Below are 18,157 nucleotides of genomic sequence, written 5' to 3' on the forward strand. Positions count from 1 at the left end.
TAAGGTTGTTTGGTCATATTTATATTTTAGCATATAAAATAAAATAATATTTTAGTTCATGATTAGCAATTTCTCAATGAGTTGGAAGTCATAGCTCAACTTCCCAATCTGCCAATGGATTATAAATGACTCCCTTGGCGGGAGGTCAAGGATAAGAATTGGAACAGGTCTTAGGCTTCCATTCTCATCTTTCATTTATCATTTTTGAAACACCACTTTAAAATTTGGACCTTTTGCCACAAAGTATTGATTATATGATCTCAAGGTCCTGCAGGCACTGAAAATGCTAGAGATGCATACAGCCAATAGGACAGGTGGCTTAGCCCTGCTTAGTCTTCTTCTGAGATCTGGATATGCCCTGAATAAATTAAGCTTTTATTAATGAGAAAGAGAGGCACATTTCTTAAACTTGCTCCTTCCTCATGGAACAAATTAGCACAAATTGCAGTACAACTGAAGCCAACATATTTCTAATTAAGTCCCTTCTTTTCCTCCTCAGAATAAATAAGTCAGGTTTTGGGAAGGAACAGTACATAATATTGTTATCAGCTATTCCATTGTCCTCTTAATGGATTTCTTGGGGTGGGGTGGGGTTGGGTGAAAAGATGAATACCTTTTGAAAACATTTATGTTTACACTCTTTATAATTTTTTTATGAACAAGAAAAACTAGCTGCACAATGAAATCTACCTATAAAAGTAGTTAGAAACTGATTGATTGATTTATAAAGCAAACCATCTCAAAGATTTCCATCATTCACAGCACCAATTTTAGGATACCTCTACTCTAGGAATGACTATGATATAGCAACCTTTGGTTTCCTCCATTCTTACAGGGAAATATGAATAAGACATTTTCCTCCCATGCCTTGCTTTTTCATCTATTCTTTTCAACCCTCACTCTCCAAATTCAGAGATTAAACAAAATGGAATTACTATTCAATCACAAAAACCTCTTTAATGCCATTTTTAACTGGATGGGGTTTACACAAATTTCTTTCTCTACTGTATCGCTACTTCTGGAAATCAACACAAGCGCTTTAACCCAAACCCTTTAAAAATATGAGAACATTGCTGTAATATCCATTTCCTCTCCTTCCCCCCACCCCCTGCCTTTGAATTGCAGCCAAGGGAGGGGCAGTCAGGGAAAACTATATTATCTTTTTCTTCCATTCTTCCTTTACTATTATGCTATTAAACAAATTTAAAGAAAAACACAGTATTTCGGAGTGGAAACAGGAGAAGAAGTTTTTCTTTGCCTTCCTAAAGTTGTTTGAATTCCAGAACTGGAACTAGAGTTACTAATTCTGTATACAACCTGTAGCAGTACAGCAAAATCTGGATGCACTCTCCATTCTCCCCCCTCAAAATGACAGGAACTGCATTGTTTCTTGTTTTACTTTGAGGTTTCTCCATGCTTCTATTTTTAAACCCTTTATTAAATTAGCTCTAGAGATTGAAGTAATAACTAAAAGGTTTGCAAGATTATAAAAGAATGAGTCTGGAATTAAAACATGAGCATTGTTGTTGATAGACTTTATACAGTAATCCATTTTGTAAATGTTGGTAGATATAATGTACTACAGTTGTAGTGTATATATACTACAGAAATATGTTTTCACAGAAAATGCTGCTTTTATTCCTATTATACTTAAAGATGTCATGGTAGATATAAGAGAATTGATTTGGGGTTGAGGGAGGGCTCCCCAGGCCATGATGTTGTCTTAATTTCCTATTCAGAAGAAATATTGATAGAAATTTTGTTTTGATCCACTTTAACATGTGGTATCTGAATAATTATCTATTTGTTGGGATCCACCTTTAAAAACAAAGACTTTATTCACAAATCACAGGCAAACAAAATGTTTTGAAATGTAATCATCTAAAAAAAATAATAGAAATTTGACTTCTGTGTTGTTAGGAATGTCCACACATAGCCCAGTGAAATTTAACACTGGTAAATGATCTGACTACCTCAAAGTGAAGTTTTTGCCTTCCTACAATGGCCTTTCACCCTGCCCTTTCCTCCAATCTGAAGAGAGCTGATGTTGATGGAACATATAATGGCTCCTTTCCTGTGTAGTAAAGTCAGCAATAAAGCTTAGTAATTAAGGTGACCGGGGAGGCCCGGCCCAGCAGGCCAGTGGTGTGGCGAACACTTTTAGAACTTCAAACAATATCAAAGTCATTGAGAAATGGGGCTAGTTCAGGACTGGTTTGAATTAAGGCTCACTTCCACAGCACTTTTCAAATCCAAGCTCAAAGAAGAAAGCCAAGGCCTTCTGGATTTCATTAGAGCCAATTATCTTATCTGTTTCATCTCAGCCTGACCCTAAGGCTGGCAAACAGCTATTCGGTGCATTTGGTTGTTTGAGAAAGCCTCTAGTCAGCCAATGCCTAAGGTTCTGATAATTAAAACATTGTTGCCCCCTGCCTCTTGTGATTAAATATTTTCAAGCTTTTGTAAATAATTTTTCCATTCTTTGCCCCAAGCGGCAAAGGTCCAATACATACATCAATTTATTCGGTGTGTTGGAAAATAGTGTGAGAAAGAAGGCTATAAGAGAAATGGAGGGGAAACATTGAGAGAATGACATTCAGTACATTTCTTGTATTAAGTTCTATTTTTGTTTGAAATGATGAGTTGCATATTACAATTATCCATCCATTATCCCTCCAAACTGTAATGGATTGTATGAAGCTTAGCTGCAAAAATCTTGGAACTTTTAAAGGTAGAATACATTGGCCAGCTTAATTTGAAGAGATCGGAAATTTGAGCAAAATAAAAATATAAAATATAAGTATAATAACCAAAAACTTCCCCCAAATCATTGCCCAAATGGACAATTTTTTTTAAACATAATTTGCATTTCAGCAGTTCATCTTTGATAAGGACATTCATATCACTTTTTTGGAAAAAAAATATATGGGGAATAGAAATCAAAATACCTCAACACACCAAATACATTGCATTTTCTAATAAACGCTTCAGATGTCTCTATCATTTTAATACAATAGCTTAAAGAACAAAATGTTTTGCAAAGCAAAACTTTATTATTATTATTTAAATGTGTAGCTTGTCTTTCTGTTGATCTACCACTCAAGATGTTCAGAGCAATTAAAATGACCAGTGACCATAATTAAACAGTATAACTAAAACTAAAAAAAAATTCAAATCATAGATTATAAATGGATTTTTAAGGAAACAAAACACTCACAGTGCACAAAAGGGAAGCTTGATCCAATTCTATGTCTTATACACACATGACATTAACTCTCAAAGATTTGTAAATATGTAAGTAGAGTCGGCCCCAATATCCTAGGTTAATGTTTGATTTTTGAAAAATGAGGTAGAGGCAGAATGGAATATCTATAAATATTTGTTGAAAAATATGTTGAATACAAAAGGGAACAATATCACCCTGCTGTGTAACTTTTGTTAGAATTCCTATTTATATTATACTTCTAATTAAGGAAGTATTTTTATTATTTGAAATGAGCAACTACAATAAGTATAAATGAATATATTTATGAAATAAATACAGCTTCAGTTCACAACCATTAGCTACCAAAATAATTTATTTATTTATTTATTTATTGTATCTATATTTGCCCATTCCTGACATTCACAACATTTTGAGTTGGGCATGCATCACTAAATTCCTTGGATAATCTTAATTTCTTGCTCTCTTATTAGATTTTACAATTTATAAAATTACATAAGTACTTAATACATAGCAATACCCTGTGTTTAAACTACATTAGTAGTAGTATCAGAAAACCTATTTAAAAACTTGACATAGTAAAGTAATATGCCACTAAATTTAAAAAGCAACTTTTAGAAACCAGCTTGCACCTGGAAGCTATTTCTGCTTTAATTCTTTAACTACAGAAGTGCCTTGCTACAATTTCTATTCATTTTGTGCTTTGTTAGTATCTTCAACATCGTGCTATAAAAGTGTGGGGGAGGGAATCATTTGCAGGGATCAATGATTTTATGCAAACAAGGGGGCAGCCTCTTGCATTCTTGTTCTGAGTCACTATATGTAAATTCAATGCAATCAAAACATCCTACAAATTACAGAATATATTACAAAATGGGAAAAATTTTGGCTCCATCTAGACCCACCACAACCTGGTGTGCAAATTGGATGCCACACAAGGATATTGCATGAGAAGCAGCACTGTTTGGAAATAAATATAGTCCAAGAAAGAGAAGATACAATATGTTGAATATTAAAAAAAATCGGCAAGTTGCTAATTAGAATTCTGCACAAATATGTGATATATTCAGCAGTAGTGCTGGCTCCACCCATTCTCAGGTATTCTAAGCAATATGCAAAAAAAAAAAAAAGTGCACATTTTGCATCCTTGTCCTTGGTCAATATATCTAAATTCAGCATAGGCAAAACCTAGAATGTTTCCATTATTTGTATTTCTTTAAACCAGATATGAGTCTTTCCTAACTTTGTTCCCTCTATGTGTGTTGGACTTTAAAGACAGCATGGTGGCTGGGGATTATGGAAATTGAAATCCAACGTGCCCAAATACATAATTCCATAGGCCTCCATCTACTTCATACTATTGTGTGGAATAGTTTGTGGGTCACCTTAGATATTGACTTACCAAGACATAACAACATCTCACAAAAATATATGATATCAGATGTGTCTATACAACACATTTTATAGAAAATAAATTTACAGAAACAAATCAGATTTTTTTTTTTTTTGTTCCAGCATTTTTGCAGGTAAATTTCCTGTCTCATTGTGAGTTATAAAATATTTGAAGAAAGAAAATATACCATCTGTTTATCTGAAAATTTCCGTTTGCCAACTTTATAAGGATTAGGAAGACAGTGATAAAGTCAGTTGTTTTTTCAGGGATCCTGGTGATAGGAGTTTAATCAAACTCCTTTTAACTTATCTAAAGTAGGTAAGTGATCTGTTTATTGTCCTCTCTTTTGCCTGTCTGCAGCCATGTCAATAAAAGAAATGATACATCTGAGAGCATCTGGTGCACACTAATTTCTATAAAGAAAATATTTTATCTCAGAAGAAATTAAATAATTTTCAAGTGCTGTTTTAAAATAATAATTTTAGAGAAACAAGAAAAAGAATTTAAGGTGTGTAGGGTTTTTTTTTTTTTTTGTAAGAAAAAGTTTGAGTTTCCAAATACATAAGAAAAGGAAGAACAGGTTTGTGTCACACAAATAAAAAAGAATTGCTGGTTAATTCGCTTGTAAATATTGAATATAAGGAGCCATTCAGAACATTATTAGTTGTTGCATTCTGAATAAAGTTTTCCTCTCCATCCCCACTTTAGATTTTTCCTCCAAACAGAAATATCTTTAATCCCTCAGACACTGTTATAAAAGATGTCCAAAATTAAGACATGCATTGATAGCATGTAGCAGCTTGTGCTGCCAAAATATTCAAAGAGATAGATATTCCTGCTCAGCTGAATTAAATAAACCAATTGTTATCATGGAAGTGCTACATAAATCCTATTTTTCTGGGGCAAGTTTTTTTTTTCTTTCTTAAAGCTCTCTTTCAGAGTTTCTTACTGGCTACTATAAAGCAGCTGGAGCTTTTCATGGTTTCAGACAAGTCACTGGAATTGATGGTGCTCTAAAGTGAAAAAATGCAAGAGATAATTTTTCAGCAATGTGCCTCTCATTTATGACCTTAGGTAGGGGTGTGTTGGAAAAGTTTAACAACTGGCTCTGCCAGCTCCTTTGCTCTGCCATGCTAAGTTCTAGCCCACAAAAACTGATTGGTGAACTAGGTATTATGGTTCAGGTCTGCTCTCAACCAGCTCCCCAAATTCCTGAAAATGTAACGATTAGATCTGGTGAGCTATTGCAAGTCAGCTCCAGCATACTATTGATTTTAATAGCATCCACTATTTGCAAGGCATATTTAGAAAATAAACAGTGCTATAAAATCTGTTTTTAAATCACACAAGTAAAAGAAATTGAAATGCAAAGCAAGCAAGCCCATAAATTGTAAGTTTATCTCCTCATCACTCTTCCATCCAGATTTTACCAAATGAGAACAGACTTGGAAGCCAGGAGAAATTTGGAGAGATTCTGATGACTCTGGAGCTCTGGGAAATATATTCTGGCAATTGCTGCCTTCTGTTCATTTTCAAACACAGTATCCTGTGTTTCACAAAGTTCTTCTGGCTTACAATTGTCACTCTTGCTATGTAGACCCAAGATATTCTGTTTCTCAAAATTCTCCAATTCTTTTTTAAAATTTTCCAGAGCACCTTTTTCCTCCGCTGGTAGAAAACAGAAAAAAAACCCACAATAATTTCCTTAAAACATGCAACATTTTTTTATATTTGTTGATCATTAATGGATTGAGATGAGTCATTATGGAACTAGCAATAGATTTAGCCAATAGACCTTTATATATGGAAAAGTTACTGTCTGTAAGATGACAAAGATATGAAGAAGACTTAAATTATTTATTGCCTGTTCTCATGCCCCCAATAAGATTTTAATTGTAGGGAAGGATGTACGTTTCACATGTTTGAACAAGTCCATTGTTATCACGAAGATATGAAAACAGAATTTAAAATGAGTAAAATGAGGAACTTGCATTTCCAGGAACATATCCATTGGAGAAATTCAGGAAATAGGGAAGAATTAATAAGCAAGAATTAGAATGCAAAGGCCTGAACTGCACTGAATTATTAGACATTGAGCAAGTTTTTTGTGCCATGAATAAGTAAGTAAATAAGCTTTAAAAATAACTAATAGATAATTGATGTCTTATTTCACAATGCAACAGTTTTAATTAGTAAACTGCAAACAAAACACCAGGAGCAGACCCATAATCATTAGGTTTCTCCTGCTGAAGCCATTATTTATGTGTTCCTAATGGACTGTGAGCTAACAGCTTGGGTTATTTTATTTCACACAGAAGGCAATCATGTTTGCAAAATTGGCATTTACTTTCTGCTTCTTCCATCAGCAACCTGATCAAAGGTTGACTATTTTTGTATTTTTGTAATATATGCAAGAAAATGGCCTCTTATGTAACTCTTATCAAGATGAATTTATTCCTAGAAGAAATAAAAAGTCAACAGAGTGAATTATGGCATATTTTTTTTTAAAAAAAGCAGATTAGGATTATTCATATCCTTTTGGAGCATATTTTGGAGCAAAAATGAACTGACTTCTTCACTTAATGTTCAGGAGATTGTTCCCTTGGGCAATGGGAAAGAACAGATACTAATGCTGAAGTGGAGTGGTAAACCATTTTTTTCTTCCAGCTTTGGCAAACACCAGATGTAAACTTCAGCTTTTATAATTCCCTATAGTGAAAACCATGACTGGAAATTGTGGGAGTTGAAGTCCAATAATTAAAAGTTGTGAAACTAGGAAACATCAGGATAGATTATTCTATAAATTTGTCTAAAATTAAATAAATAAATAAAAATTAAAAAAGTTAAAAGTTAAAAATGGAATCAACTATTTCAAATTATTCTTCAGAATTGTCATTTCCTTATGGCAGAGATAATTGCCACCCTATGAAATTGTGGTTGAAGGGTGAAGTATATAAAATATAAATATAAATAATAAAAATAAAAATGTCCTAATTGGGAAAAATATATTGTTATTACAAAGAGTTATTATTACAATAGCAATAGTACTTAGACTTACATTCCACTTCACAATGATTTACAGCTCTCTCTAAGCAGTTTACAGAGTCAGTCTATTGCCCCCAATAATCTGGGTCTTCATTTTATCGACCTTGGAGGGATGGAAGGCTGAGTCAATCTTGAGCCGTGAGAATTGAACTGCTGGCAGTCAGCAGAGTTAGCCTGCAATACTGCATTTTAACCTCTGTGGCACCATGGCTCTCTGGTAATAAATAGTAATCATGTTAAATATAAAATAGAAATATTCTGACAAAAAACTAGGATAAAGAGCAAACTGATTAGTATTTTTGTTTGCATGTGTGTTTCTTTATTTGCTGATTCATTTAAACACCACTAAATCTGCTGAGTGTTATTTATTTATTTATTTATCCTTCCTAGAGATGGCTGAGTCTGACAGACATTTTTTCTCTAATTACAGAAAATATAACCTTTTCTCTGACAAAAAACCTTTGCACATATTTTTAACAAAATACCTGTTCTAGCTAGATTTAGTCGTGTAAATATAGTTTAGACATCTATATATAGTCCATATCAATATATAAAAATATATATCAATATCTTCATAAATGAGAATAGAAGGGGAACTTATCAAATTTGCAGATGATACTAAGCTGGCAGGAATAGCCAATACCCTAGGTCCAGATGGATCTTGACAAAATGAAATTCAACATAGAGAAAAGTAAAGTCTTACACTGGCAAGAAAAATCAAAAATACACATACAGACTAGGTGAAACCTGGCTTAATAGCAGTAACTGTGAGAGAAATCTTGGAGTCCTAATGGACAATCAACTAAATATGAGCCAGCGGTGTGTGGGAGCAGCCAAAAAAGCCAATGCAATCAACAGAGGAATTAAGGTACTAGTACTGCTCTATAAAGCCTTAGTAAGGCTACACCTAGAATATTGCATCCAGTTTTGGTTACCACATTATTAAAAACAGGCTAAAACATCTTTGTTATTCTTCTCTGCACTCTTTCTAGAGTCTCAACATCTTTTTAGCCTGGAGGCTAAAGCATATGAAGAACAGTTGCAATGATTAGACATGGCTAGTCTATTGAAGAGAAGGACCAGGGGTGACAGGATAGCAGTGTTCCAATATTTCAGGGGCTGTCATAGAGAGGAAGGGGACAACCTATTTTCTGAAGCACCTGAAGGCCAGACAAGGAATAATGGATGGAAATTGATAAAAGAGATTCAACCTAGAAATAAGGAGATTTTTTTCTGACAGTTAGAACAATCAACCAATGGAACAGATTGCCTTCAGGAGCTGTGGGTGCTTCATCTCTGGAGGCTTTCAAGAAAGACTGGACAGCAGCTTGCCAGAAATGGTATAGGTCTCTTGCTTGAGCAGCAGGAAAATGAATCAATCAGAATAGAGCTAGAAGGGAAATGACTGAAAACTTTCTTAAAAACTTCCAGTGATGAAGCACCTACAACTTCTGATGGCAAGCTGTTCCACTGGTTAATTGTCCTCACTGTTAGGAAATTTCTCCTTAGTTTCAGGTTGCTTCTCTCCTTGATTATTTTCCATCCAGGTGCTTTGGTAAATAAGTTGCCCCCCTCCTCTTTGTGGCAAACACTACTGTTGTGCATTTAAAAATGGGTATGGCTCCAATCATATAGTATTTATCTTTTGTCTTTTTGACACCACTCTATACATACACCATGCTCACATAGATGCCTCTTCTCTGTTTGTACTGAAATCTAGGCTTGGAAGAATTAATCATACAAAGGATGCATGCATGGGCACATCTATTAGCCTTATTTTCACATTCTTCAATTTCCTTCAGCTTAAGAAAGTTGCCAATTTTGATAAGTTTTCAATATCAAATTGAACTCAATTACAACACTGACATGTATCATGACTGGTCCTCACATTTATGACTATCAAAACATCCCCATGATTATATGATCAAAATTCAAGTTCTTGGCAACTGTCATGTATTTACAATGGTTGCAGCGTCCCAGGATCGTGTGATCACCATTTGTGACCTTCCCAGGCAGCTTCTGATGAGCAGTCAATGAGGGAAGTCAGATTTCTTTAATTAGCAGATGATTCACTTAATAGCTTTAGTGATTTGCTAAACAACTATGACAAAAAGGTCATAAAATCAAGCATGGCTTAGTTAACAACTGCTTGCCTAGCAGTGAAAATTCTGATCCAAACTATTCCTAAGTCAAAGACTACCTGTACTGTGGACTTCTTGAAGTTTCTGAGGTTGTTTGTTTGCTTGCAGATATTTTATTACCTAATTAGGTAACATTATCAGTATATTACTATAAGTGTTTTTATACCTTCCACATATCTAATTATTTTATTTCAAGAAAGTCTTATTTAATGCCAAAATTTGGCTACCATGTTACTTCTGGGGCAGCCTGTAAATTCAAGCCCTCACTATTAATTTTGTTGTTGTTGTTGTTAATTGCGAAGTCGTGTCCGACCCATCGCGACCCCATGGACAACGTTCCTCCAGGTCTTCCTGTCCTCTACCATATTCTGGAGTCCATTTAAATTCACACCTACTGCTTCAGTGACTCCATCCAGCCATCTCATTCTCTGTCGTCCCCTTCTTCTATTGCCCTCAATCTTTCCCAGCATTAGGCTCTTCTCCAGTGAATCCTTCCTTCTCATTAGGTGGCCAAAGTACTTGAGTTTCAACTTCAGGATCTGGCCTTCTAAAGAGCAGTCGGGGTTGATCTCTTCTAGGACTGACCGGTTTGAACGCCTTGCAGTCCAAGGGACTCGCAGGAGTCTTCTCCAGCACCACAGCTCAAAGGCCTCAATTCTTTTGCGCTCAGTCTTTCTTATGGTCCAACTTTCACAGCCATACATTGCAACTGGGAAAACCATGGCCTGGACTATACGCACTTTTGTTGGCAGGGTGATGTCTCTGCTTTTTAGAATGCTGTCTAGATTTGCCATAGCTTTCCTCCCCAGGAGCAAGCGTCTTTTAATTTCTTGGCTGCAGTCCCCATCTGAGGTGATCTTGGAGCCCAGAAAAATAAAATCTGTCACTACCTCCATTTCTTCCCCATCTATTTGCCAGGAATTGAGAGGGCCGGATGCCATGATTTTGGTTTTCTTAATGTTGAGTTTCAAGCCAACTTTTGCACTCTCCTTCTTCACCCGCATCAAGAGGCTCTTTAGTTCCTCTTCACTTTCTGCCATTAGAGTGGTATCATCTGCATATCTTAGGTTGTTGATATTTCTCCCGGCAATCTTAATTCCAACTTTTGATTCATCTAGCCCTGCCTTTCTCATGATGTGCTCTGCATATAAGTTAAATAGGCAGGGCGACAGTATACAGCCTTGCCGGACTCCTTTTCCAATTTTGAACCAATCAGTGGTTCCGTGTTCAGTTCTCACTGTTGCTTCTTGACCCGCATATAGGTTTCTCAAGAGACAAATGAGATGGTCTGGTACTCCCATCTCTTTAAGAACTTGCCACAATTTGTTGTGATCCACACAATCAAAGGCTTTGCATAGTCAATGAAGCAGAAGTAGATGTTTTTCTGGAACTCCCTAGCTTTCTCCATGATCCAGCGTATGTTGGCAATTTGATCTCTAGTTCCTCTGCCTCTTCGAAATCCTGCCTGTACTTCTGGTAGTTCTCGATCACATACTGCTGGAGTCTAGCTTGTAGGATTTTAAGCATAACTTTACTAGCATGTGAAATGAGTGCAATGGTGCGATAGTTTGAACATTCTTTGGCATTGCCTTTCTTTGGAATTGGAATGTAAACTGACCTTTTCCAATCCTGTGGCCACTGTTGAGTTTTCCAAATTTGCTGGCAAATTGAGTGTAGCACTTTTACTGCATCGTCTTTTAAGATTTTGAATAGCTCAGCTGGAATACTGTCACCTCCACTAGCTTTGTTGTTGCTCAGATTTTCTAAGGCCCATTTCACTTCACATTCTAGGATGTCTGGTTCGAGGTCAATGACCATCTCATTGTGGTTATCTGGGATGTTAAGCTCATTCTTGTATAGTTCTTCTGTGTAGTTTTGCCATCTCTTCTTAATCTCTTCTGCCTCTGTTAGGTCTCTGCCATTTTGGTCCTTTATCATGCCCATCTTTGCATGAAACGTTCCCTTCATATCTCCAATTTTCTTGAAGAGATCTCTGGTCCTCCCTATTCTGTTGTTTTCTTCTATTTCTTTGCACTGTTCATTTAAGAAGGCATTCTTATCTCTTCTAGCTACTCTCTGGAATTCTGCATTCAATTGGGTGTATCTTTCTCTTTCTCCTTTGCCTTTCGCTTCCCTTCTTTCCTCAGCTATTTGCAAAGCTTCCTAGACAGCCATTTTGCTTTCTTGCATTTCTTTTTCTTTGGGATGGTTTTAGTTGCTACCTCTTGTACAATGTTGCGAACTTCCATCCATAGTTCTTCAGGCACTCTGTCTATCAGATCCAGTTCCTTAAATCTATTTGTCACCTCTACTGTATATTCATCAGGAATATGATTTAGTTCATACCTGAGTGGCCTAGTGCTTTTCCCTACTTTTTTCAATTTAAGCCTAAATTTTGCAACGAGAAGCTCATGATCTGAGCCACAGTCAGCTCCTGGTCTTGTTTTTACTGACTGTATAGAGCTTCTCCATCTTTGGCTGCAGAGCACATAGTCAATCTGATTTCTATGTTGACCGTCTGGTGATGTCCATGTGTAGAGCCGTCTCTTGGGTTGTTGGAAAAGAGTGTTTGTTATGACCATCGTATTCTCTTGACAAAATTCTATTAGCCTGTGCCCTGCTTCATTTTGTACTCCAAGGCCAAACTTGCCTGTTATTCCGGTTATCTTTTGGCTTCCTACCTTAGCATTCCAATCCCCCATGATGATAAGGACATCATTTTTTGGTGTTAATTCTATAAGGTGCTGTAGGGCTTCATAGAACCGGTCAATTTCATCCTCTTCAGCACCAGTGGTTGGGGCATAGATTTGGACTACTGTGATATTGAATGGTTTGCCTTGGATTCGAATTGAGATCATTCTGTCATTTTGGGGATTGTATCCCAGTATTGCTTTTCCTATTCTTTTATTGACTATGAAGGCTACTCCATTTCTTCTGAGGGATTCTTGCCCACAGTAGTATACCTGATGGTCATCTGAGTTAAATTCACCCATTCCTGTCCATTTTACTTCGCTGATTCCTAAAATGTCTATGTTCAGTCTTGTCATCTCTTTTTTGACTACGTCTAGCTTGCCTTGATTCATGGATCTTACATTCCAGGTTCCTATGGAGAAAAAATCTTTACAGCATTGGACTTTCCTTTCACCACCAGATATATCCACAGCTGAGCGTCCTTTCGGCTTTGGCCCAGTCGCTTCATTCTTTCTGGCGCTACTAGTACTAGCCCTCTGCTCTTCCCCAGTAGCATATTGGACACCTTCCGACCTGAGGGGCTCATCTTCCAGCGTCATATCTTTTTTCCTTTTAGTACTGTCCATGGGGTTTTCATGGCAAAGATACTGGAGTGGTTTGCCATTTCCTTCTCCAGTGGATCACATTTTGTCAGAACTCTCTGCTATAACCTGTCCGTCTTGGGTGGCCCTGCACGGCATAGCTTATAGCTTCATTGAGTTACGCAAGCCCCTTCGCCACGACAAGGCAGTAATCCATAAAGGGGCACTATTAATTACCTTTGAACAAAAACGTTTGTGTTTCTTGTATTTGTGAGATGCCCTTAAAGAAGCTAGTTCCCATTTCTCAGTGCTAGTTCCAAAGTTAAAATTTTAGCTTTGTGCCTAAAAGGAAGAAAAGGTATGCACATACTCTAAAAGATGGAAACCAAGCCTGGAAACCTGATGTGGAAATAGTATTCTATAAGATGTAGATGATGCCTTTTAAAATGTTGTGACTTTTTTTTAGGTGGGATACTTATGAAATCTTACTAAATTTGGGAGGTACAGTAATTTTATTTGCTTTGGAATATGAAGTTCTTTTATTGTGCATTTTGAAGTCATATCTTGAAAAGAAATTCAGTTATTCAATATCTAAGTTGTTCCAAATTTTGCAATGCATTAGCCAGTTTTGTTAAGTTTAAAAATACATGTAAAATTATGTGCAAAAATGCATTATATGAGGGAAAATAACAGAAGCTATATATTAGAAAAAGAACCATAAAAATTGCCTGGGAAATTTACCTTAAAGCATTTATTGAGAACTTTAAAACAAAAGACTTTAAGTTCAGTGAATTCAGGTAGACAGTATCAAAAATGAGACATTGATAATTATTAAAATTAGCATATCTATCCTTCCCAAATCAGAATGGCATGTAAGTGGCTGAAATTATGAGTTCCTCTGAATTGTTAATTGCCATTTTAGCTGTGTTTGTGTTGCACAAAGCTCTTTTCTGCCTGGATCTCTTGAATTGTTTTCCTGCAGGAACAAAGTAGCTTCTTAAATCTGAAGTTTGCTACTCCTATAATTTTGCCTGTATGAATTTTTCTTAGTTTATTACTTATTTCTTTTTTCTGAGTATGTGTAAAGTAATAATCATAATTTTGTTCTTTTATTAAAAGGTTAAAATTAGGAATGTGTGAAGCTCATTAAAAAAATTCCATTGATAATTCTGTTTTCCTGCCTCCCCAGATTTATACAGAAGATCCATTGCCCAAAGCCAAATTCCATTTGAGCCTCCAACCTTTACTATATTTTCAATTGTTTTTTTCAAATTCAGACTCACAGATATTCCAGTACAATCATTTTTTCACTAAGGTTATACTGATATAAACTTAAACTCATGACATAGTTTTATAAGAATTTGCTGACAGAGATTTACAAGATTTACAAACTTGTTTCTCCAACACTTTTTCTTTTCCCTAAACATTAGCACTTCAAGCAAGAGATCAATTTCTAGTTGAAATATTAAAAAAGCATGAATTCTGAGCTCGTGAATTTCTTTCCCCTCTGTTTTCCCCTCTTTACTATATTGTATCCCATCTTCATAATTTTCCAGTGCATTTTTTTCAATAGACAATAATTTATTATTATTTCACATGGTTGGTTGGCATTTGATAGGTTGCAAAATTATGGTTTTAGTCAGGTTTAGAAACTTCCAAACATTATATAAAAGAGAACAGGAAGGGAAGGAGGGGGCATATAGTTTTAAACTGATTTAATAGTTCTTGCTGGTTTGAAATGTGTTGATGTGTTAACACAACATACCAAAGGTAGTAGTAAATTATGCAAATACATCAATAGTAATGGAATTCAGTATAAGATTTTTCTTTTTTAAAACATTCAGTCTGGAAGAGTTTAATAATCAAAATGAAAATATATTTCAAGATAACATATTTCTATTATTTCTGATATGAAACCAAAAATAACAAGAGTTATCCCTTTATAAAATTGAAGGAAACTTGAAAAGACAGCTCAGCTTTTGATTATTTTCTACTAATTTATTATCACACTCTTCTTCTTTAACAAAGCTATCTTTTGGGCAGGCATTCCTGGATACTGACCTAAACAGGACAATATGCTCATTTATCTAGCCAAAACTAAAACTAGTTTCAACTATTCCTCTGCACCTCCATTTCCTGTTTCCACATATAAGACCCAATATGGTGCTATGTTAAGGTGCTAGTAGAGAGATATAGGCTCTAGTATTCCCTGCTGGAAGTTATCTGGGCTACTTTGGCCACTAATTCTTCCTCAGCCTAAAAAAAATTAAAAAGTAAAAAAAACAAAAAAACAGATTTGCCAATGGACCAGCATAGTAAAGTAGGGTCCATAATTTTCAGTGAAGAGCACTTCCTCTTGCAATGGATTATTTGGATTGTATATATATTTCAACCATACCTATAATCTTTGATCATTTACTCTTGTTTGCCCAGTACTCCCTAAGTAATTTGAGGTATTTTTTCCAATTTTGGGAGACTATAATTGGCTTAAAATGAAAGAGAAAAAAATTGCAGTCACTTTAGCCAAAATGGACTAAACAAGGTAAATTATAACTGACCTGGTGTAGGTTTATTCTTTTACATGCTTCCAAAAACATTTGATTCAAACTATCAACGAAAGAGGCTGATTTCTAATGGCATCCTAGGGCCACCAGATACATTTAATCTCCCTGTTTGAGAGCAGTTTGAATAACACCTCTTTAGAACATTCTGATGTCAGAAACCATTTTCAAAGTTTCTGAAAAAGCCTTTGAAGTTGTTTCATTTTGGATGCTGCAATTCTGAGGAGAGAGAGAGGAGGAAAGAATAAGGACATATAGAGATGCTAGAATAGCAAGTAGGACTTCTTTCCAAATAGAATAACCCTATCTTCATAAATGCATATGAACTGTCTATTTGTCAGTAGACAGAATGGAATTTAGGAGAGAAATGTATATATATCAGAAAAAAGGAGATTTTTTTTCCACAGAGAACGACCACTGATTTTTCTAAGAAAATTCTCCATTGTCATGGAAGGACATTCAATGTGTATATTGTGGGAATCATGATGCTGCAATCAGGCATAGCAATAAAGTAGATACTCTTTTTAGAAAAAGTAGAAGACTTGAAGAAATGAAGAAATAGATGGAGTATTTTTTGCCTCCCCTAGAATTCATATATGATTAATTTGTGTTCTCCCCACTAATTTTCTTTTCAACGAATAAGAACAGTTCTGAATGTCCTTTTGTACAGAGGTGCTGGTATAGCACCTCTGTACAAAAGCCAATGTGGTATAGTGGCTATAGTGTTGGTCTATAGCAGAGAGACTCCATTTCCATTCTCTGAAATCTTCTTTCAGTCACTGTGTGACACTGTGTGACATGTAACATTCTTAACTACTTTATATGGCCCCTTGAGGTTTTGGAAAAAAGATGAAATATAAGCTAACCTCGAATAACAACATACTACAAACATTTAAGCATTCCTACATTAATAAGATTCAGGCTGCATTAGAAATAATTCATAGCTTGTGTTAAATTACCTCAAAATATAATTCTGCTTCCTTAAAGTGATATGCCATCAGTACTGTGAGTACTTTTCTGATAGTGGTATGATTATATGTTTACTCAGTCAAATATATTTAATATTATACCTTTATTCAATATCTGAAACTGATTGTAAACTAAAAAAAATCAGAGGTGAGAGAACCTGAATAATAGCACCAAGCCATTGAAATACTGCTTTTGAAAACTATACAAATATCTTAGCAAAGGATAAATGAAGTATTAGAGTTTTGCATTTGAGGTTTACCAGTTTTGACAGCATAGTTTTAAGTAATTGAATCTTTGACTAGGTATTTGCCATGATAGGCAAATGACATATATGAGATCAAAACCCATTTCACAGAAACAGTGCAAGGCTGTGACTTCATGCTTCCTTTCCCAACCCTATGTTTGGCATTAAGTGTCAATTTCAGGTGTGTTATGTCTGAATGCAAAACCATCTCAATACTATATTCAAAGACCACCCAAGAGTGTTGAGATGAGAGAGAGAGAAAGCAGGGTTTATAGATTTTGTGGTATATTTGTAATGCCAGGAAGGTATGCATTAGATATAACATTTGAAGCTTTAAGTTATGACAGTGGTTAGAGCCAAAATTGTGAGTTTCACTATTAGTTGGAAAAGTTGAAAAGTTAACTGTTGCTAATTTAACTTGAGATTCTAACCAAAGCTGACCATCTTGACCAGCTTTGAATAGTATGACTGCAAAAAGAATCTTGATTTGCATCAGTCAAAACCTGACATGTATTGTTGTACCATAAGAAAACTGGGCAGAAGAGAAGAAATTACATTTGTTTACTTGAATGTGGAATTGGGAGTGAGGTGAGACTTGCAAACAGGAAATGTTTAAAGCAAACTTTTCACAATTTGGTGATTTCCTATGTGTTGAATTCACATGCATGGATTATATGTATCTACATGCATCTTCAGAATCCAATAGGGCAGGGATCCCCAACCTGCAGGGGGTCCTATTGGCCACCGGGCTGCATGAGTGGCTTGCCAGTGTGTGTGTGTGCATGCACACAGCTCCACTCATGTGAGCATCATTGTGAGCATCACAATCGTTCGTGGCCCTACTCAAGTGAGTGTTGCAAGCATTCGCAGTCCCATTCACACAAGTGTTACAGGCATTCATGGGCCCACTTGCACAAGCACTCACTGCCCCACCCACATGAGCAGTGGGTGTTCATGCACATGCACATGTACATGCATGTGCTGAACCCCCCCAAACCATCCCTTCTTTACCCCCTCCCCTCATTCAGGACTGCTAAACCCAAAAGGTTGGGGGAACTCTGCTCTAGGGCCTAAGAATTTCTTATTTTCCTATTTATTTAAATTTATTAGCTTTCCAACTCTAGTGGATTCTTTATTATACTCTCATCTCATGTGGGCATCAGGATTAGTTGCAATTCCATTATTCCCCTTTAATTCCTGAAAACAATACTACATCTCTTAGAGGAGTATTGGGTTTCCCAAGTTGCTTATAGCCAGTCACCAATGGAGATAGTCACTGATATTATTGGGGGGAAGAATACAGTTGTAC

General features: G+C 35.8%; 2 protein-coding genes across 12 annotated transcripts in view; one reads left to right on the plus strand and one right to left on the minus strand.

The window, feature by feature from the left end:
* The window catches only part of TWIST1 (twist family bHLH transcription factor 1), a 170,857-nt gene that overhangs the window by 129,313 nt on the left and 23,387 nt on the right, over positions 1 to 18,157 (plus strand). For 2 of the 5 annotated variants that reach the window (XR_005555387.1, XR_005555388.1), the window contains one exon: positions 4,739 to 4,799. The exons of the other annotated variants lie outside the window; for them this stretch is intronic. The gene's annotated coding sequence lies outside the window, so the exon portion shown is untranslated. Of the gene's footprint in view, positions 1 to 4,738; positions 4,800 to 18,157 lie in introns of those variants that run through there. 5 annotated transcript variants of the gene reach the window in all.
* Positions 1 to 18,157, minus strand: part of HDAC9 (histone deacetylase 9) — a 347,135-nt gene that overhangs the window by 58,467 nt on the left and 270,511 nt on the right. The gene's annotated exons all lie outside the window — the stretch shown is intronic.

This window comes from Crotalus tigris, unplaced genomic scaffold, assembly GCF_016545835.1.
Source record: "Crotalus tigris isolate CLP2741 ecotype Arizona unplaced genomic scaffold, ASM1654583v1 scf7180000017624.2573661763:2888555, whole genome shotgun sequence".
Classification (NCBI taxonomy): Eukaryota; Metazoa; Chordata; class Lepidosauria; order Squamata; family Viperidae; genus Crotalus; species Crotalus tigris.